This window comes from Dromaius novaehollandiae, chromosome 4 (genome assembly GCF_036370855.1).
Source record: "Dromaius novaehollandiae isolate bDroNov1 chromosome 4, bDroNov1.hap1, whole genome shotgun sequence".
NCBI classification, from domain to species: Eukaryota; Metazoa; Chordata; class Aves; order Casuariiformes; family Dromaiidae; genus Dromaius; species Dromaius novaehollandiae.
In genome coordinates, this window is record NC_088101.1 from 8,660,326 (window position 1) to 8,681,075 (window position 20,750).

The window sequence follows — 20,750 nt, forward strand, 5'->3', positions numbered from 1 at the left end:
CAGTATACTGTTCATCTCTTGGGCTACAAATTGTATGTGCTTATTTGGGAATTTGTTTGTAATAAAACGAGAGAAAGTTGTGTATGAAGAAAGACTAATGTTCGTGAGTGCTTTAGAAGCACAAAGGAAGTATAAGAGCTTAACTGAAATGAACTTAATTGGCTTATGGTGACCTTTCTAGCTATGCTCGTGTTGTAAACATCTGCTTCAGTCCAGTTTATGTCGTATTGAGCCCATATCCTCTTCTACTCTTGCCTATCGTAGAGGGCTGTTAAGGTCAGGGCAGCTACTCTGGGAAACAGGTGCCAATGGAATCCAGCCTAAAAACATCTCTTTTAAATTGTTTCGCTCAAATTTTCTGCGCTGTGTCAGGCCATTGCAGTGTTAATCTGAGGCTTAATTCAAGGCCAGAATGCATTTTATGGCATCTTTGTGCATCTTGGCCCAGCCAGTAAGCCGACTCAGCAGGACGCCACAAAAAGCGAGCTGTAATCACTACAGACAAGTGTGAAGTGAAATGCTGGTATTGCTGTTCTGGCTCAGGGAAGCAGCATCCCTTTATCAGAAACTGCAGCATCTGAAAAGATGCTATTTTCCATTAAATCTGTTGTTCAAAAGACAAATACCATAATTACATTCTGAAGCCTCTGTCACCTCTGTAAGAGCTTGAGCTTTTTGTTATTTCTTTCCTTTCCTCCTCCCCTCCCAGTCTCATAATCGTGTCAGAAACATCACTTCCCCATCGCTCTCTTTTCTGCGCCAACGAATAGGCAGTTAATGCCTATTCAAAGGTATACTCCAGTCTACTGACTCATTCAATGTTTTTTTCCTCCAGGAAAAAAATCTTTGTAAATGTATGCTGAACACTTTAGGTAATACAGTTATAATATGTAGATGGACCAAAATATTAATTATTGCCCCCACTGCCCTCAATTAGTAATAAACTCATATGTACGTATACGTGTGTGTGTGTGTGTGTGTATATATATGGTTGCTGAAGTGCAGCATTTCTCCAAACGAGCAACAGTCTTGGTTTTTCGAAGTAAACAGTTCCCCCCCACACACACACCCCTTGCCCAAAAAAGAAGGATAATGCAGAGGCTTTATTCACAAAGCAGCTTCATTCTGGAATTTTGCCTAAGGTTAGTGTTTTCCTAGAATCTTGTTAAAGAAGACTAAGCACAAAAGAAGTAATTTTTTAGGGTATTTTCTTATGGTATTCTGTAGAGTCTGGAATGGATGAAACTCTTCTCAGTGTTACGTCCATCCTCTATGCTGGAAGGGGAAGTGGTTCTTTTAGTGCAAACATGACATATGGTAGCAAAAAATACTAAGAGGCCTGTAGAGGAAAGGTGTGTTATGATATGAGAGAAAGAAGAATATAGTTATAGAGACAAAAAAGCAAAAAAAGCCCCCACAGGATTTGGTGAATTTCAATACCATCAGAAGAGAAAGCTTTTAATGATAGCCTGAAACTTCCATGAAGCTTGCCCGTTTGAATTTTTTAGTTTTGCCAATCTTGTGATTAGGGTTTTGATTTTTTTTTTTTTGTTTGTTTCCATAACTTGTAATTATTGCTGATTGTAGCTGCTGCTACTCTTCTTCTAGCTGTCAGTTAAAAATTGTCCTTTAATCGCCCCCTGAAAAAACCTGCAGATTCCTGAAGCTTGCGTGTTCAGATATGCCATGGTTACTGAGACCAGTTATTCAACTCCTTAGAACTGTCTGGACTGCTGATTATGTCTGCTATGCAGGTCTTGCAGACTGCTGTGGAGGTTTTAACACTGCTGCCCTTTGTATATCCTTCAGGGCCTTGGTGGCATTGGTAAGGCATTCTCTGGTGGGCACGTGATGTACCTGTGTATGCTTCTTTGCTGTACCACAGCCAGTCTTCTCCCTGGGCGTAAGGTGAAACCTGGAGGGACTTTCCACAGTGATTGTTAATCTGTAGTGGAGCCATTAGGTAAAAAAACAGAACGTCAGCAGTGTAGGAAAACAGTGGGTTTTTCTGTTATATTTTTTGGAAATAGATGGGTTTGTGTGTATGTAGGAGCGATACACAATGATGAAAGTGAACAATGATAGCACACACAGGTGAAACAAGCTGGTGAAGAAAGGAGTGGAGGGATATGGCAGGGTTAAGGGAAAAACAGATAGCTCAGGGGCCAGACAAAGCCAATGACTGGACTTCGCCCATGCTCACACTATTAATTTTAAGTGTGTGTCAGTCTCATCATGTGTCAACGCATGGCCTGCTAAAGGCACTTGAATGACCCTCAGGCAACAGATATGCAGCCTGAAGTAGATGCAGTCAGTTCTGGGTCATGCAGGACTGTGTTTGGCTTTGACCATAGAAGAGCCTGTGGAATGTTCAGACCAGTAGCAGGAAAGCTGCTTTGAGTTCCTTGGAGCTCTATTTGACAAATACATTCTGAATTAAATATTTTGTGCTGCAGCAAAGATGTATTCCAGCAAGATGGAATTTGACTGTAATGTTTCTGACCAGGTCTTATCCAGATATAAATCTCATGGAAGCCTAGCCTAGTGTGATAGTCTTGCAGGTGTACTTTCTTTGCTGTTAAATATCAGAAGAGGAGAGACATCCTGTAATTTGTAATAAACAGAAGGAAAGGTTACTGGACAAGGAGAATAGCTCTCAAGCATGAAATGGTAGGTTGTTAACGCTGCTATTCTATGATTAACCTGCTTTTGCAGGGTGGGGTGATGGATATTCATTACTGTTTAAAAAATGAGAGGGGGGGGGAAGGGACAGAGAGGCAGGTTAATGAAGTAAACTGCTAACTGAAGCAAGGGAGCTCTGCATAAGACTTCAGCTAGAAGACACTAGGAGTCGCAGCCAACTCTGTTGCCTCTGTCAGTTCAAAACGCAATAGTACCCCTGTGTTGTGAGACCCTCCATAAATGCCAGGTTGTTAGTCCTGGGATTTTGGTCATTTCAGTAGCGGGCACAACATACTGGCAGTGGGGAGATCTGTAGTCATCTGTTGGTCTTCTAAGGGTCTCTGTTCCCAGAGGGATGTTGCTTGCCCCTACTTGTTTTGAGTAGCTATGAAGGAAAGGAAATCTGTTCTGATCTTTTCCTGCTTGAGCACAAAATGTGAATTTATTTCAAATATTTGCTTTTTTTTTTTTTTAAGGGTGATAGGCATTTATGTGTGTGCGTATAGCAGCTTAAGCAAACAAAAGGGCAGATCTGCACTGAATGAATTCTTCCTGTTACTACCTCCTCTCTGTACTGAGTAGCTCCCTGATGTTGCAGATGCCCGAGCTGCTACTGCTGGTAAGTGCTACAGAAGGCTATTCAGCTTCCCTTTGCAGTGTGCTCTGTCCCCTGATTCACTAGGAGATACCGTAGCTGTGGCTGCAGATTAGGCTTTTCTCTTCTGTCCCTCCTCTTGCCCCCCCCTTCGAGACCTCTGTGTGCTTTGACGTCATGTGTGCTCCTTTCAGTTGCCATAGCAGCCCCATTCCCCAAGCTCTCTGCCTGTCTCCTCTGGTAGGTTCCACAATGGTACAGCCAGCATCACGCTGCACAATGGTTTCCAGGCAGTGAAAGAGCGTGATTCAGCAAGCCACTCTCCTTTTTCTTCTCTTTTATTTCATTATTATCAGACATTTTGCCTTTCCTTTTTCCATTCTGCTTTACCCGCTCCCCCAGGCTTTTATTTAGTTCTTCAAAGAAAAAAATTGCTTTTCCTTGAATTCTGCTGCCTCTCTTTTTATTTTTTTATTATCATTATTAATAGCCCATCTTTTCCTCGGCACTGTTTGGAATGTGGTTTAAAAATACCACCTAAAATCGCAGTTTGGGGGAAAGGTTGCTGGACGAGGAGATTAGTTCGCAAGCACGGAATGGTAGGTTGTTGATGCTAATATTCTATGACTAACCTGCTTTTGCAGGGTGGGGTGATGAATATTGATTGCTGTTTAAAAAATGAGAGGGGGGAGAGGGACAGAGAGGCAGGTTAATGAAGTAAACTGCTAACCGAAGCAAGAAGGCTGCAGCAGTACATTTTGTGGCCAGCGGACCATCGTTTTCCTGTGTTCGGGTGTGTATGAGCTTTTCTGTTTGGGCACTTCAGGTGACCGGTGGTTGTGAGAGCGGTGCAGAGGCACAGCATGGCCAGGAGTGATAGCGCTTTACCAGCTGGTTCATGTAAACAGTAGTGTTTTACTCAGCCTCATCACCTCTAACGCTGCTTGTGGGGGCTTTTGGGGGATGGAGGAATCTCGGCTTGCAGTTCAGTAGAAATGAGTACATTATGTGGGTTATATAGTCCGTTTAGAGCCGTATCAAACTGAATTCGTAAAAATAAAGAGCAAGAGAGGGTAGTGATAAGTAGCTTTAAGATTTAGAAGACAGACGTCTAGGCCTTTTGCAAAGGGGCTCAATTTAAACAGGAAAAGAAAAAGGTGTGTGTGGGGGGGAAGAGTGTTTGAAAAACTATGTTGATGGGCTGAATGTGGGGGTTATGGGGGGCTATTAAAGAAAATGGTTTCTTAAGGTAGGCATCACTCTACTGCATGATTCCCAGATGCAAGTGAACAAAAAAGCACTGTGTTTTATGGAACCACCAAGAGTTTATAGGAAAAGTGTTTACAGCACACTACAGGGCAGTTATTTTGCAAAGGAAAATTCAACAATTTGTAGACACTGCAGCGAAATCAATGCCGCTTTGCGGGGAAATCATCTGGCAGAAAAGCTATTGCTGTAGGAAGAAATTTTTTGCTCTTTTCTGCAGAGAGGCCTTATTAGAAATAATACAGATTTTACTTAGATAATGAAGTGTTACAGCATTGCTTAATAAGCAAGCTGTGCTTCCAGTGAACCACAACGAGCATGTTCCGTGGCATTCACATCTTGAGTGACTGTAAGCTTGTTTACATGGGTTCTTTTTGCTGCATAGCTTCACGATATCCTCAATGCAGGCTTCCCCTTTTCTGATATGTTCAGTCAGAGTTTTGCCAAAGACCTGTTTAAAGACCAACCAGCATTATGTGAAAATACAAACTTTGAAAAGGGAAATGAAGGCATAGGGTGGGTGGCTGTTTTAAGAGGAAAATGTAAACTGATATGTTGTATATGATCAGGAGAAGCATGTGTGTGGGGTGTTTGTGTGTTTATCTCCTCCTCCCCCCCCCCCCCCCCCCCGCCTTTTTTTTCCTGAAATCAGCTTGCTGGAGGACACAGAGCTTATCATGCAAGTCAGCTTTGGAAAAAGAGGAAGGTTAAGATATAGCAGGGTGATCTGGTGTATTGCACTGGGCTGTTTGTCTTTGCTCACATGTAAATTACCTTTGGTTACCTTACCTTGGGGACTGTGAAGTGTGCCAAACCTCTTGTCTTCTAACCCTGTTTCAGAACATTACTCCATAACCACTGACCAGGGCTACCAAGCAATGAAGTGTTCTCTTCTCTGGGGTTCCTGCTGTGTGCTCACTTTTCCTACTAGAAAAGGTGGCATAAAATACCTTTTTCAGTTGGCTAGACTAAATGACTTTCTCTTCTGGGGACACAGATGTGAATGACAAAGGTGATTTAACCTCAACCATTAAACAATATTTTCTCTCCCTGACTCTCAGTAACATGCGTTATCACACATTGTTCTATCCTGCTGTTTCAGAGCATGCATAATTTGTCAGGACCCTGTTGTTGTTATGGTTTTGTTGAGGACCTTTAAGATTGCAGAGATGTTTCTAAAGGGGGTAAGGGCAAAAATCACTTAATGTGAAAAAAATCAGGTGCCCTCAGCTGCCTGTCTGCCTCTTCAATAACAGAAAATCTCTCTCTCATTGTTAGAAATATCCGTGTGTGCTAGAAGGGGCTTTTTTATGAGCAGACCTTGGGGATTTTTTTTTTTTTTCTTCCATGGATTGTTGGCACATCTGCAGCCATTATTTAAAGACTTAATAATGCTGGATCAATAACTGTAAGGCAGAATATCTTCCAAAGGTGTTAAAATACCAGATCTGGCTTTTAAAAACCATAAGAGTGCTACCAGAATTTCCCTACCATGGTATTTGGCATGTTGTAAGGCCCAGTCTTAGGATGCAGTCTGTTGCAAAGCTTGTGCAATTAAAGGGAGAGTGTGCTAAAGCAGGCCCAAAGGAGTAGGATATTAGCATTATTCTGACACACAACATTATATTTTTATTAAGGTTTGGAAGACAGAAAAAAATGAATTCAGAGAAAGATCCTCAGTTTTAAAATTTTGAATCTCTTAAACTATAGTTCAGTACAAACTACACACTTTCTTGGATAATACCTGAACAACAGAAAATCTCACCTTGTTGATAAGCATTCAAAGCAAGTCTTTAATGAGTTTTTTAATGGCAAGCACTCTGTAGGCATAGAGCCTTTCCTTCCTCTGGTTTCATTTTGAGCTCATAATAGCTCTGCTAGAAATTATGACTTAAAAGTGTAATGATTGCAGTGTTAACCATAGTTGTTTGTCTGTTATGTCTTAGGAGAAAAGGAGAGACTTCATTGGACCGCAATACCAAATGGAAGTGCAAATTGGCTTCCTACATTCATGTTCTGCTACCCTTTTCTGTGGTTCTTGTAAGCTCACTGTTTTGAATCAGGCCACCTCCAAGAAAAATTAACTGTCAGAAGGGGCACCAGTTTAAAACAAAGAATGGTGCTTTTGCTGTGAGTTCTTTTTCTTTCTTTCTTGCAGCACCGTCTGTGGAGACAGACATGAAAAGTCTCTCAGAGAAACAGAGTATCTTTTGTACTCAAGAAACCTTGTTTATTTAAAACTGAAAGTGAAGTACAACTTCATCAGTGTGGAAATATCAGGTGTTGGGGTTGTGTTTCCTTTCTTTCGTACTGTGATAATGAGATTCAAGTATAGATCAAAAGCAGTATAGAGGATAGGACAGAATTTAATTGCTCCTAGTCCACTGGTTTCAGAAGTTTACAGTTTGTCAATACCCTTTCCATGAGTTGTGATATTGTGGTTTCTGAGGAGTAGTTTTGTCTAGTTCTCTAAGGTGGCAGGAGGGGAACTTCAGTTTTGTTTGCATTGCATTTTACTATATAGTGTTATTTTTAATAAGGGATTTTGCACACAAACTTACTGGTGGCAGTGGAGCTTTCCTCTGGGGAAGGGATGCGAGGGTCATGAGCTTGTCTGTGACTTAGGATGCCCCAGACTATGCCTGGAGCATAGGACAGAGTTGCAACACCTGTCACAGGTAGAAAAAGAAAAAGCAGCAGTTGTATTTCTATACTTTCAGGCTTTTCTCCGAGAAAAAGAAGAGGTTGATGGTTGCATTAGTACAGACCCTCGCTGACATCACAGTGATGACACCGAGGGGGAAATTTCATGCTGTTTTAGTCTTATGTAGCTACTTTGCGCTATGGTTGGCCTACCAAATGTCCTGTTACAGCACTATCCCAAGTTTTTTATTTTGGAGTAAACAGTAAAGGTAAAGGCTCATAAGAGCAAAATACTGATTCCAGTCCAGTCAATGGCTGTTTCACAAGGGTTTCACACTAGAAAGTCAATCTTTTGGGCAATTAGGGACAGTTAATTTCAATGGGACTTCAGGGAGCTTGAGTGTGTGCAAATCTTGGCTCAATTCAGTGAAGTGTCATGGACCCTCTCTCATTAAACAGTTCTTTTTGCAAAAGGATTTCTAATCTTCTAGTCTTACTACAAAGTTTCACAGTTGAATTCTCCTTTGAGCTATCTGAAAATGTTGCCTGAACCTTAGCGACATTCACTGATGACTGCATCTGCCTTCCACTTAAAATTAGCCACCAATTTTGTATACGTGGAATTTTTGTTCAGTGACTAGACACCAAAGTGGTGCCAGTAATGGAAAATGGTAGGCGTATTAGCAATTTTCAAGAACAGCTACTGAGATGGCTGTGCATTCTTTATCTTTACTCCTTTTATTCACTGTTATGTCATCACAAGTCTTTGCATTTGTTGTTTACCATATCTTTTCAGATGGTCTGTGAGTTTAAGTGTGAGCACTTTGTTTGCACATACTTTGTCGTGTGTGTGTGGGGGGGGGTGCTGATTTTTTTATAGGACACTGATTTGTTAAGCACAATAATTCACAGGCCTTTTTTTTTATACCTATGTGTATTTGTGTTTCGCAAAGTTTTAAAAAATGTTTGTAGCATTTATGTTGCCAACTCGCACGATCACAAGTCTTTCAACTTTTAAATGAAAACCCCAAGTATTAGAGATAAGTGACTATATGTCAATCGCAGCTTGTTTTAGTGAAAGTTTCGGGTCTTGATTTCCTGTCTCCCCTTACCCCCAAACTCCTAACTTCCATTTCAACAACACTTAATCCTGCATTGCTTTCTGTCTGCAGCCTTTCTTCTTTTCATGAGAGGGAGGAATCTAATGACTTCTACAGATATGGTCCCCGACTGAATGCGTATCAGAGAGAATCTTTAGTTTCTTTTATGTGATGTGCTAATATTGACATTTCAGGTTAGCTTAGTTTTATGAAATTACTCTGTGTATATCTATCTTTAAAGACTATAAACCAAGTGTTTTTTTTCTCTGTTTTGTATTTAGGGCTAGCATTAGAAACCTGTACCTGCAGCAGGCCAGATTCAAATATCAGCTATGGCAACCAATGCATGAAGTTGACCTCTTTGAACCATTTCCTATAGACGAGATATAGCACACGCTGTGGTGAGTCACCAATGGATTGCTTTATTAAACCACACTTCTCTGTGACAAAATAGTGCTTAATGCCGAAGTGCATGCTGATTTTAAAAAAAAAAAAAAAAAAAAAAAAAAAAAAAAAAAGAGACACACAAAACCCAAAAAACTTTAAAACTGTAACTTCTGGTCTTCTTTAGTTCTCATGAACATAATGCTTTCTTGTTATAAATGAATGCTTGAAATGTATCATTTCTGGGTTGTACATGTAATTATTAGATGAGACATACTGGGAGAATGGTTTTGGTGAAGGTGTGAAGATAGCAAGGTAATTAAGAAAAAATTACGTGTGCAGTGTTCTGGACTTGATATATCTGCTTGTTTGTGCCATTGTTCATAACTATTGTTTTCTATCATTTGTGTTTTGGGGAGGGGGGAGGAAGGTAATTTTATTTCTTAGTCTGTGAGATGACTGAGAAAGTGCATGAGGAATCCTGACAGGATTTATTGACATAAATCTTTATTCTTTGGCAGGAGAATAAATTGTGAGAATAGTGACAAAAAGCAAGTAACATCTAAAAGATGCTGTGGCTTTAAGCATCTCCAAGTCTGCTAATAATTTTGATGAAGGTTTCATATGTAATATGTCATTTTGATCCTGATAATTTCTTTCAGTTTGATGATTTTGAGTTACCTTTAGGATAGGAGCAACTGTCTTCAGATGTCTCATGTAATCTTATAATAGATATATTTTGAAGTCTTGTAACTCTAAGGTAACCAAATTTCTGTTCAAAACAAGCTAATGTTTATTGTTGCCCTAATACTAGCTAGATGTTTGCTAGCTCCAGTGACTGTACTGTATACCAGCATAAACTGAAAGCCATCAGCTTTAAAAAGAAGCCAGAGATGCAGATTGATCTGTAGACTTCATGCGGAGCTTGTGTAATTTGACTTTTACCGGTGGTCAGTGTCAAGCCTTATTCCTGGAGCTATTACATAAATAGTGTGTAGATCAAAGTGCCTAAAATGCATGTGTTTCTTCTGTTTCAGTAGGAGATACAGCTCGCGTATTATTTGTTGATCAGGCTGAGATTGGAACACATGGTATATACCAACTGATGAGCAATAGTGGTGCGTGGCTAGTAGAACAGTAATGGAATTAGCGCTCTGATAACACGGCATCTTCATCCTTAGCAGAGCTTCTGAAAAAGAATTTGAATTGAAGAATTTGAATTTGAAAAGAATTGAAAAAGAAGTTAAATCAATTGGATTTTGCTTTGGAATGAAATGAGAGAGCTAGAGTAGCAAAAAGCAGTGCCTAGGAGTCCATGAAAAGATTTTTGTGTGCTGTTGAAACCAAGGGGTTTCCCAGAGAGGGAAACTGTGTATTGGACATGAATAGTAATTTGTGACAGGAATAGTCCCAGTCTGGATGTTCACATCCCTGACTTGCGGACATCCAGTGAGAGTAAGGCGTTTATGTAGAACTTAAAAACATAGTAGTAATACCGTTTAAGTTCTTATGGATTTTAAGGTCTGTGATGTTTGTCCTAGGCAGTTCTTTTTACCAAGGCGGTCTTCATCTTGGTTCAGTACGTAGATTCTGAAATCTCTGAAAGGTAGCCTTTTTTATTTAAATGGGTCTGGCTCAGTCTTGAGTTCATGATGAAGTCCAAAACCATGCAACTCCCCCTTTTATTTTATTTTTCTGTAGAAATGTCTGTGTTCAGCAATGTATAGGTAATATGCTGTTTGGAGCTAATCAGGGTGTATATAAGCTGGTAACATGGAAATATTTATGACTGGATAGTTGATGGTGCTGTGCAATGTTACATCACAAATCAAGGATTTTGTTAACTCGTTTGTGATGAACAGTATTTAACCAGAAGTTGCATGGAGTCCTTGTAGTATTGTAAAACACGTTAATATGGTTAGTCCATGGTCATGGCAGTTCAGTTTCTGTGAGCATTAATATTTTTTAAAATATTCTGTTTGCAGAAACAATTTTTTTTGAGGAAGCTGGGTGAGCATAATCCCTACTTCTACAAAATTTACATTTAGTAGTATGCGCAATCCTAATTGCTGATTTTGTCATTTTGGAATACAATGGTGCTGTCTACAAGCAATGTGACTTGATCATTTGTCTTGCAGGTCCCCAAGATGTCTTTGTCTTAATGTTGTAGCTGTTGATATTGGTGCATGATGTTTGAAGCATACACCAAAGGCTCTGTTCAGTGTATTTTTTCCTTGAGAGTTAAATGCTCACGCAAGTCACCACCTTCAGCTTCACCCTTCCCAATTTAGTTGTATTTCAGGAGAGGTAGTCAGCATAAATGGACAGCAGAATTTCAGAAACAGTATGTGATAGTAACCAGAAGAACTAACGTTCTTTTCCTAAGAGATGTTGTAGATAGACAGTTGCCCAAGGAAGTTTGGCTCTTAAATGATGTCATTCGGGAGGTAACTTTCTCGAGCAATTCTACTTTTGACGTATTTAAGTAAATTTCAGAAGTCACGTTCTTGATCTAATGAAGCTCGAGCTTAAAGAAGAGGCTGCAGTTTTGCGAACATGTGTGTGAAGCAAATATATTTCGAAATGTGGGGTCTTGATATCCAAGTGCTTATGCTATCCTTGGAATTTTTTTCCAGTTAATATTAGCCATTTATGCATGCAAGTCAGTTTACTGAACATACAATTAAGTGTTTTGCAGAGATTCCTGTTTACGAAAATGCCAATTTTATAAATGCTGTACTTTTATGTGAAATCAGAAACCATATCTAAAGCTTAGCATTTGGTTATCAAAGAGGAAAAGTATTCTCTTTCTATACTGTACAATAAACTGTCTATATGGCAGGACAGAAAAACTTCTGAAAATGGTCAGGAAATAGTAGTGGTTAGAGGAAAAAAAAATTTACCGATACTTATCACAATAAAGGGCAGTTAATGAATAAACTTAGGATATTTCATTTAACATGAAAATAGTGTATGCTGTGGGTGACTGGAGTTTTGCCAAGCTGAGTAAGTCATTTTGGTAGAAATCAAGTGAAAGAAAGGCTAGGTCTGAAATAGCTATACAAATGAGGCTACCTGGGATATGCTAATTGTAGATATGTAAACACTTAAACTTTGAGAATCTTTTTTTATCCACAGAAAGACTTGGCTTGGTGTCTTGCAATTAGTTACGCATTTTTATAAAATATTTTGTTAGTCTCTCTATTACATTGATCTCTGTGTAAACACGAAGTACACAGTGAAATTCTGAACTCCACCCAATCAGTGTAAATGTTAAATAGCTCTAGTGGCTTTAGTACAGTTATATGAGACCAGTATCAGAGTAGAACAGAACTGAGCTTTCTGAGAAACCTGTGTTCTGCCCCTATGCATTCTTTAATTGGAAAAGCCAGTGTGTATTAATTTCACTGTGTATGGTATTCTTTTATGTAGAACTCATATCTAAAGTGTTACTTACAATGTATCTGTAGTAAGTTCTTACCCGTTATTGATGAGGGATACGTAATGAGCAACATCTTTCTCTTGTGAGAACTCATTTTCTTAGCATGTTTCCAAAAGCAGTTTGTGCTCTGTTCTAGTACATATTTGTCAGGTTTTTTCAGAAGTGACCTGTGATTTCTAACACTTCAGTTTTTCGACTTCCCTACCTCATACTGTTTGAGGAAGCTGATTTTTTTTTTTTTTTTTTTTTTTTTTTCCCCAGAAACTGCTGGGAATCTTGACTTTGAAATACAGACTTTTTAGTGAAACCACACAATCACCTTTTACTTTAATAAACTTAATCAGAAGTTCCCTTGAAAGGGACCTGCCCTGCCTTTGGATATATGTTGATTTTTTTTTTCTTGTTGTTTTTTGTGGGTTTTTTTGTCTCATTAAAAAATTGTTTTGCATGATGATTCCTTTCCATTTAGAAGGCAGATAGTGTTCTCTTTTTATGCTATTACTTCTTGTTCTGATTCGTATCCCTTCATCCTCCACCCTCAGTTTGTCTTCTGATATTACTGATCCTTGCAGCATGTAAGATTAGTATTTTAATAAAATGATATTGAAATGCAGTGTTGTCAACTCTTTCAGTATTTGGGTTTTTTAACGCCCTGGGCTCAGTGTCATATACAGATGAGAAACTGAGCTTTCTTTTTAATAAAAAGTAGGCTGAAGAAAATGAAGCTTGAATATGTGAAACACTGAGGCTTCTAAACTAAACCCTCCTACCAAGATTACTCCCTAGTGGTACCTCGAAATTTTAGGGGCATATGACATAATTATTAGATACTTGGCACTGACGGTGTTAAAATGCCTTTTAGAGCTGGTTGAAAAATGGAGATTTGCTACTTTTTGGATGCCCTTCAAGAGATGGACCTACCTATCTTCTGTATCTATGTCTGCATTCCTAACAGTATCCTAGTGCCAGGTGTGAGCTATGACAATATGAGATGAAATATTTGCATCTCCACTGTATTTTTTGAGTTGCTGATGGAGAAAATAACATTATTCCACCTAGCAGGCAAGTTCAGCATTTTGCAGGCTCCCATCCCAATCTTACAGAGGAAGAATCCAAGATTATTGCTGTAAAATAACCTGGGAGCTGGGTGTTACACAAATATCCTCTGAAGATCTGAACCATGGAGCAGTTTTCCTGTCATTCAGAGAAATTGTCTCGAAATAGTTCGAAGAGCCTGCAGAGGGTCATCATTTCAGAATTAGGGTGGAATACAAAGCTTCAAGAATAAATGGAAATGTCAGATCAATAACAAAAAGCTCAGATAATGGTGCCAGGAGAACAGTGGGAAAGAGACGGAGACAGCAGTAAATTCATCGTTATTTATGGGTAAGGCATATGTGCCAATATTACATAAAGTGGTGTGAAGTATTTTGTAACCACATGAGGAAGTTTTGTGCCTGCTTCCTCCCCTAGGCTTGTCCGTGTGGTGTGTTGAGTCTGCCTATTTTGTTATGTTCTGGTGTTACCAAAACAGCCTTTTCATTGCACAGCCCATCAGCAGGAGCAAAAACCTGCATATACCATATATCATCTTCTCTTCTGTTCACCTTCCCTGTCTTGTTGTCTATATAAGAAAAAATTGGGAACATTGACTGGAAGTGAAGAGCTTAGTTCTTGTAGAGAGAAATATCTGGAGTACTGGTAGCATCAGCTATATCGTAATCGTGTTCACTAAACTAGAGTGGGATCAAGTTGGCTCAGGGCAGAAATATGTTAACTGCTGAACAGACATCAAATTAGATGCTTTAAGCTCCTGGAATGGTGACTTCCTAATTATAAAAAGGAATAATAAGGGTAAGAGATATATAAACAGGGTAATCAGTGCAGTACAGCAAGTATCATCTTAGTGCTATGATTCTTCTCTCCAGCTGTTGTGTGGTGGGATTTAGTGTGGCAAACAAGTTGAATGGAAGGACAGAGGTAGATATGCATGGTGCAGGACTAGCCAGAAGGCTGAAGTTATTTGGAGTTTATATAAACTCATTAACAGCCACAGCTCATCTACAATCCCTGAAGTTGTCCTTACGGCTTCAGACATAAATTGCTATAAAGTAAGAGACGGGCAAAAAGAGGGCAAAGGTTGCAGGCATCGCACACCAATTGTGCATTCTTTGTGTGCTCTTAATTCCTGATGAAATTAATAAGGCCAACTCACCTGTGTTGAGTTTGAGGAGGAGTAATTGTTAAATAGACATTCTGGAGCTGCTCAATGTTGAATAGTCTAGCTTTGTTTTATAAGTCAGAATTGTTCAGACTTACAATTTTTAATCACTTTAAAGAAGATTAAGAACATAAGAACAGCCAGCAGCTTCACTGCAAAGTCTGTCCAGTAAAGGCTTCTGTCTTCAGTGGCACTAGCTGAAGGCGTTGGAAAGAAGAGTAAGAACAAGATAAGCAATCGTTAAGGTTTCTCTTGCTGTGTCCTCCCATGTTCCAGAAACCTGATTTCTTGAGACAGAAACTGTATCCTTGTGTTAAAGATTCTCTCTTTCCTATGTACACGGTCTCTCCCCATATTCTGGTTTATGACCTCATTTCTATATACTTGAAATGAAGAACAAGTTTTATTTGCATTTCAAATGCTGATTTCAAGCGATGTCAGGTGTAGATACTGGTCCTATCCTGTAAACACGTTTTCTGCCTGTGTGGGACTCATGGCAAAACTGTAGGAGCATATGAAGTATTATGAAGATGTAATAGCACTCTGATATGAAGTACTAATTCATAGCAGTTATAAAGTTATTCCTAAAGGTACGTTTATACAGCAGGCTGTGGAGTAATTTATTTTCTGTGTAGCTCTGTGTTAACACTGCTGTTATCCCAAGTTAGTTCATCTGGATCAAGTCAGCATGTGAAACTGACTTACTGCTTCCTTATTACCTTTGTTCCAGGAAGAATGCGGCTCACGTTGGCCCTCTGGCTAGCAGAGTTATTTTTCCTTGGAGTAGCGTGTGGGATGGGGTGAGCAGGTGTCTGAGCAAGATTGAGTCATGGCTCCCTGTTCTGGCCTGCTAACACTCCACCTTCTTGCATGAGGGAAAAAGTATGGGAGGATTTGCTTGCTTTGTAAGCTGTTAGGGTAGAAGTAGTGCGTGCAAGTGAATGCAGGGAGGAAAGGAATTATGCTATGTTTCACAGAGTGGACATAAAAGTTTTTCTTGGTTGCAGGTTGAAAATAAGTCATAACCTAGCTACAGTAGTATACTAATGAATGATCTTGTCCCTGTGCTCTCAGATTCTCCTAAAGTTAATTTATCTCTGCCCAGAAGTTGTTGCTGTTGCTGGCAGACTTGCACCATTTACCTTTGCTGCTTCATGCGTGGCCCAAATAAACCACAAAAAACTGAGCTAGCATTTAAAGAATGGTTCAGAGCTTTAAATGAGGTAATAGTATTTACTTTGTGAACATAAAAAGGTAAAGCAAGCAAAAAGAAAAATATATTTTAATGCTACTCTTCTGGAAACAAATAAATATCCTCTCTGCACTGTTCTTGAAATAGGTCTGCATGGCCTAATTGCAAATCATAACACTATTTAAATGTCTGCTTTAATTTTATGTTAGATATCAGTCATCAGTGTATGGATAGATATTTTTATGGCATCATGAATGCTTGATTTGCTGTTGTAGTTAAAAATTAATTTTATTATCTTTTATCAAGCCGGGTGAAATCGCATGGATGTCTTTCATGTCAGAAGAATATAACAAAAATACCTACATATTTGTACAAATGGCAATAACCTATAAACCCTTGCATAAAAATGGTGGTTTAAAGGTGTTGCATGCTCCTTAATTTAACAAACCTATAGTGTAATTCTCTGCTTTGCTTTCGTGGGTTTGAAAAAAGAGACCTGGCTATCTACTTGGTGTTGGCTTTTTGTAGGCTGCTATGGCAGTTGTTAATTGAGATTACCTGTGTAGGCTCAAATTCTCAGTGTAATTACGTTGGCTCTAGTGAAAATTTGACTTAAACCGGTTGAGACTCGTGATCTGTAGATTTGATTCAGAGCTGCTGTTTAAGTTTCACTGAGTCTATTAGAGAACATTATATATCTGATTAGGTAGCTACTGAGTTTCTGCACTTCTGACTTCTCCCCTTTACCCGAGCTTTATTACTGAGCATTTACGTCTTATTAATATGAGGAAAATTATCTCTCACCTTCAAAATTACATGTGGCTAAAACTATGTCACTTGTGAAAAACTGTTGTCAAAACTTAAGTATTCAAAAACCTTCAGTGAAATGCATAGACTCAAAGGCAATTTTACTTCTGTTTGGTGAGCTTCTAGGATACTTTGGGGTCTGATTTATTTACTTATTTTTAAAAGTGTATCTCTGAAAACCAAAAGGATGTAAAAGCCTAAGATAGGCTCCAGGAAAAAAAATCAACTAATAAGAAAATTACAGCAAAAGGTTTAAGAATTGGTAGCAGTGGATAAATCTTACAGCTAATTTTGCTAAGAATGTTCTTGTGGGTTTGATTCGTGAGGAGCACACGACAGCATCCTTACAGGGTAGATTCTGACCCGAGAAGTATTTCTTAGGCCATTTTTTTCCTTTCGTTGGAAAACAGTTGACCTTATCTCCCAAAATGACTTATCAAATGTTAAAATTATGAAATAAAACACAGTCCTTCAAAGACAAGGAAGCTTTCCTAGATGTTTTATTAGATCTTAAAGATGGACCGGTTGGAAGGAGCATTTGCCCTAGATTGTATCTTCCACAAGCAAGTACATTGCCCTTAGTCTTGTGCCACCTGATACGCAGTGCGCATGTGAGTGGCCTGCTTAAGAGGTTGGCCTTAAAAGGTCTGGACACCAGATAGTCCACATCAGTCAACCAGTGGAGCAGACCTTGGTGGGGACATGCAGAAAGTATAGACAAAGACGGTCTAGATGTATCCATTGTGCTGATGGTAAATAAGCTGTGAGATTGATTTTTATAGTTAGAGGCTGTCAAACTACTCTCTCGTTACTTCTTTGTTCTTTTTGTCAATGAATGAAAAAAATAAAATTTCTCTCAAATTCTGAATGCTATGAGGAATATAAATTTTCTGACACACATCGGTATTTTTAATAAAACTAAAGTAAAGCCATGAGCTCCTTTTTTTCCTTTTCCTTTCTCATAGGCCTTTTGCAGTAGCGAGGAGCATCTTCTGATGCTGTCCTATGTATTTGTCAATGATAATATTACCTTAGCTGGTTATACCGTGGCTTCTTTTAAGGGCTTAACTAATATCCAGGACCAGACTCCACTTCGTGTCTCCCAAGTTTCGGTAATGAGAGGAAATTGTGAAGATGAGAACTAGAATAAAGTTTAGACTTTTACTCTTGACAATCATTGCAGAGTCGTGCTAGCTAAGATTTTAGAGTAAATGTGTATCAAGTGCACTTGAATTACTAGTCCTCGTGCAAGTGTTAGAGTTGTTTTTCCACTGTAAGAGCACTTTTTGACTAATTAATCATTAATTTCTGTCAACTCTATTATACAGCTTCTAATAGATGAGAACAGATCAGAGTGGACTTTGAGCTCGTTCAAATTGGAGTCGCCTGTGTGTTTTCAAAGGATGGATGTTCATTTGCGGCAGCAGAGAACATGATCCGGTGTTGAAAGTAGATGCTTTTTTAACAAACAGAGTGAAGACAATTGTGGCAATTTCTAAAGCAACAAAAATATACCTTAAAATTATTTCCTAGGGAGTGTAAGGCACAAAAATCAAACCATATCCCGTCATACATGACACTAATCTTTCTGTAAAAGAAGAAATAATAAATTCTAAAAATTCTATGGGGACTTGACTGTCAGCAACAAAGTCCAAATTGAAATTTAAGTAGTGATCACTAAAATAACAATTCCAGCTCTGACCCCACACCTGAAAATATTGCAGAGAAGCTTTCCAGTGTTCAGTGAACTAGCTTTTCTCACCTGCAAACATGAATCAGTTGACTTAACAAGTGATACCGCATTAAAAGGGAGAAAAAGACCCAGCTAAGCAGATAAATGGAGTAGAATACAATACCCAATTTCTAAAATACGACTAGTATTGTTTGACAGTAGTCACCTTTACTGACAACCCGTCCTTGCAGTTGCATGCTTAATCCCTTCTCCAATAACACCTTGTGCAGAGTTTGGGTTTGTCAAGCCTTTGATTTTTGTCGCCCATCCTGCTGGGTTACAAAGCCCAGTTCAAGCTTCTACTGATCTTGTGGTGTGAACTACATCTGTTCCACCACCTCCTCCATTCCTTGCTCCTCCAGATGAACACTACAGTGTTGCAGGCTTCCTGAACTTTCAGTACTTGGATTAAAATACATGCAGTTTTCACAACTAATGCAGTTCTCTTGCATGCAAGAGGTTGGGTGTTATTTGGGGGGGGGGGGATTCTGCTATGTCAGTGATTACAAGGACTTAGTCTTGTGTCCATCTCTCCTTCTCCCCCCACCCCCCAAATACAGGTTTTGCATACCAGCAAAGAAAGTTATTGCCTTAGATAATGGTGAATCACAAACACTAGATTTAGCTGTCTTAGCTGTCCATGTGTTATTACAGCTATAAACTATTCTCCATTTACTGATACACTTTTTTAATAGAAATGCCTCAAAAATACAAATGAACTATGTGTGGTTTTTTTCTCTTAAACAAAAAAAAACAAACCCAAAAAACTTCTAGCCTTTCCACTGGTTCCCTTCATTCATCCCCCCTGCTTTCTGCAGGTGTCAACAGAACTCTCCATTTTGGATCCCGTCCAGAATTCAGGGGTGAAAAGGAGGAAGCTCTCCTTTTGATTTCAGTCACTGTGGTTACCAATATTTTGCCTTAGAACTTGCCTTTGAAATTAGAACAGATTCAAGAGCTAATTTATCCTTACTGCTATGCCTCACCCACAAAGCTGTTTTACCTCCTCTGCTGCTGTCTTGCATCCATCCCTTCTCTTTGTTTGCAGTGTGTGTCCTTTCCTCTCAGAATGAGTTGCCTTATAGTTTCATGCTTTGCCAGTGTTACGTTAGACACTGTTCTCAAAAAGGGTTGGTTGATATTTTGAAAAACAGATGTCCAAAGTATTACTGTATGAAATGCCTAGAAAAGCAGAGGCATGACTCAGGGGCTCAGGCTTGTTTCATGTCCAGTGCAGCTCAAGGTGATAAGCAAAAGTGATTTTTAAGAGAGTTAAGTGCATTCTTCAACATGAAAATTCATCTCTGTGAGAAAAATTCAGCTCAGGAAATTTCAAATTCAAGATGTGGAGGGAGTTCAGAATAGCAAGTCTGTACCTGGAAAAGTTCAGCTGTGTGAGAATATGGAGCAGCTGTAATGGAAATGTAGAGTTTTTTGCTTTGAATGCGCCTTTCCTAGTCAATAAATCCTTAATTCATTGCATAGCATAATCTGTGAAAGTTTCTCAAAATATTTTTGCAAGTGTCCAGTCTAAAAATCAGTTATGGTTTCAGTTTGCTCACTGGACACCACATCTCTGGCTGGGGAAGAGGTAAAACAGACAACAGAAAGCAGCATACCTTTATTTTTTGTGGGATTCCTTTTGCTGTTTTTTTTTTTCTGTTTGAGGCACTTGCTTTTGACACTTCAAATTTACATCGTTATTTATTTTCCATCCTTCTGTTCCAACACAAAGTTTCACACTGGGGTCTGAGACCATTCTGAGGGGGGTAGTGTCATGAGCGCCTCCTCTTTGTCCATGAGAGAGATTGCCTCTGTCTTTCAGGTTTTTTGGATTGTAGCCCAGAGCTATGCTTTGGAAAGACTGTGCCTCACAGCTTCAAAGGACAAGCATGTGGGAAGATAACTAGCAGGCTGATAGAAATACAGCAAGATGGAGACATAATTAAATTAAATAATACATGTATTTAACAGCACCGTTATATCTGTCCTTTACATCATTTCACTTATGGCACATGGAGAGCTTTGTAACATTAATTACACCTAAACCTCACACTGTTTGTAGTAAGTGCAAGGAATATATTACTACCCATATAAAATAAAACTTTAATTTATATTCATGGTGAATAGTATTAGTGTATTTTCTGGTAGATTTCATACATGTGCATTAACAAAACTTTTCCTTCTCTCTTACCCTGTATTAATAAATAAAAAATGGTGTCAACAGAGATCTAAGCTATTATGCCACCTTCACTACTGAGTAATAGTACAGCCAGTAAACTTAAATTTTGCATTTTGAATCACTTTATTCCCATAGTAAAAAGAATTATTTGGGCTCCAAGGTACTGCTAGCGTAGTAAGTCATCAAAATTAATAAGGTTTTCATTGTTTTTAGTATTGTATGACTTAATGTTAAATATTGCTCTGTAATAAATAATGCAAGCATCTTTTTTTGAGTTAGGGTGAGGCCCAAAAATATATCTGCCTGCTTATCAAAACAGCAGACACTGCCATTAAATTGCTCATATTTACCATCAGAAAATGGTGTTGCTTTGATATTATGTGTCTTTCTTGGCACTTAGTCCTTATACTCAATTATATTTTAATGTTAAGTGTCAACCTTCTAATGGTGGCTTCTCCATAATATGTGTAATGGGAAATTATTTTAGGTTTAAAAAAAAAGTTG

At 38.8% G+C, this 20,750-nt stretch overlaps 1 protein-coding gene across 2 annotated transcripts in view; it reads left to right on the plus strand.

Annotated features, from left to right (window-relative positions):
• Positions 1 to 3,531: 3,531 nt before the first annotated feature.
• MAPK10 (mitogen-activated protein kinase 10) overlaps positions 3,532 to 20,750 on the plus strand; it is a 200,805-nt gene continuing 183,586 nt past the window's right edge. For both annotated transcript variants that reach the window (XM_026102785.2, XM_026102790.2), the window contains exons 1-2: positions 3,532 to 3,876; positions 8,568 to 8,687. The gene's annotated coding sequence lies outside the window, so the exon portion shown is untranslated. The remainder of the gene's footprint in view (positions 3,877 to 8,567; positions 8,688 to 20,750) is intronic.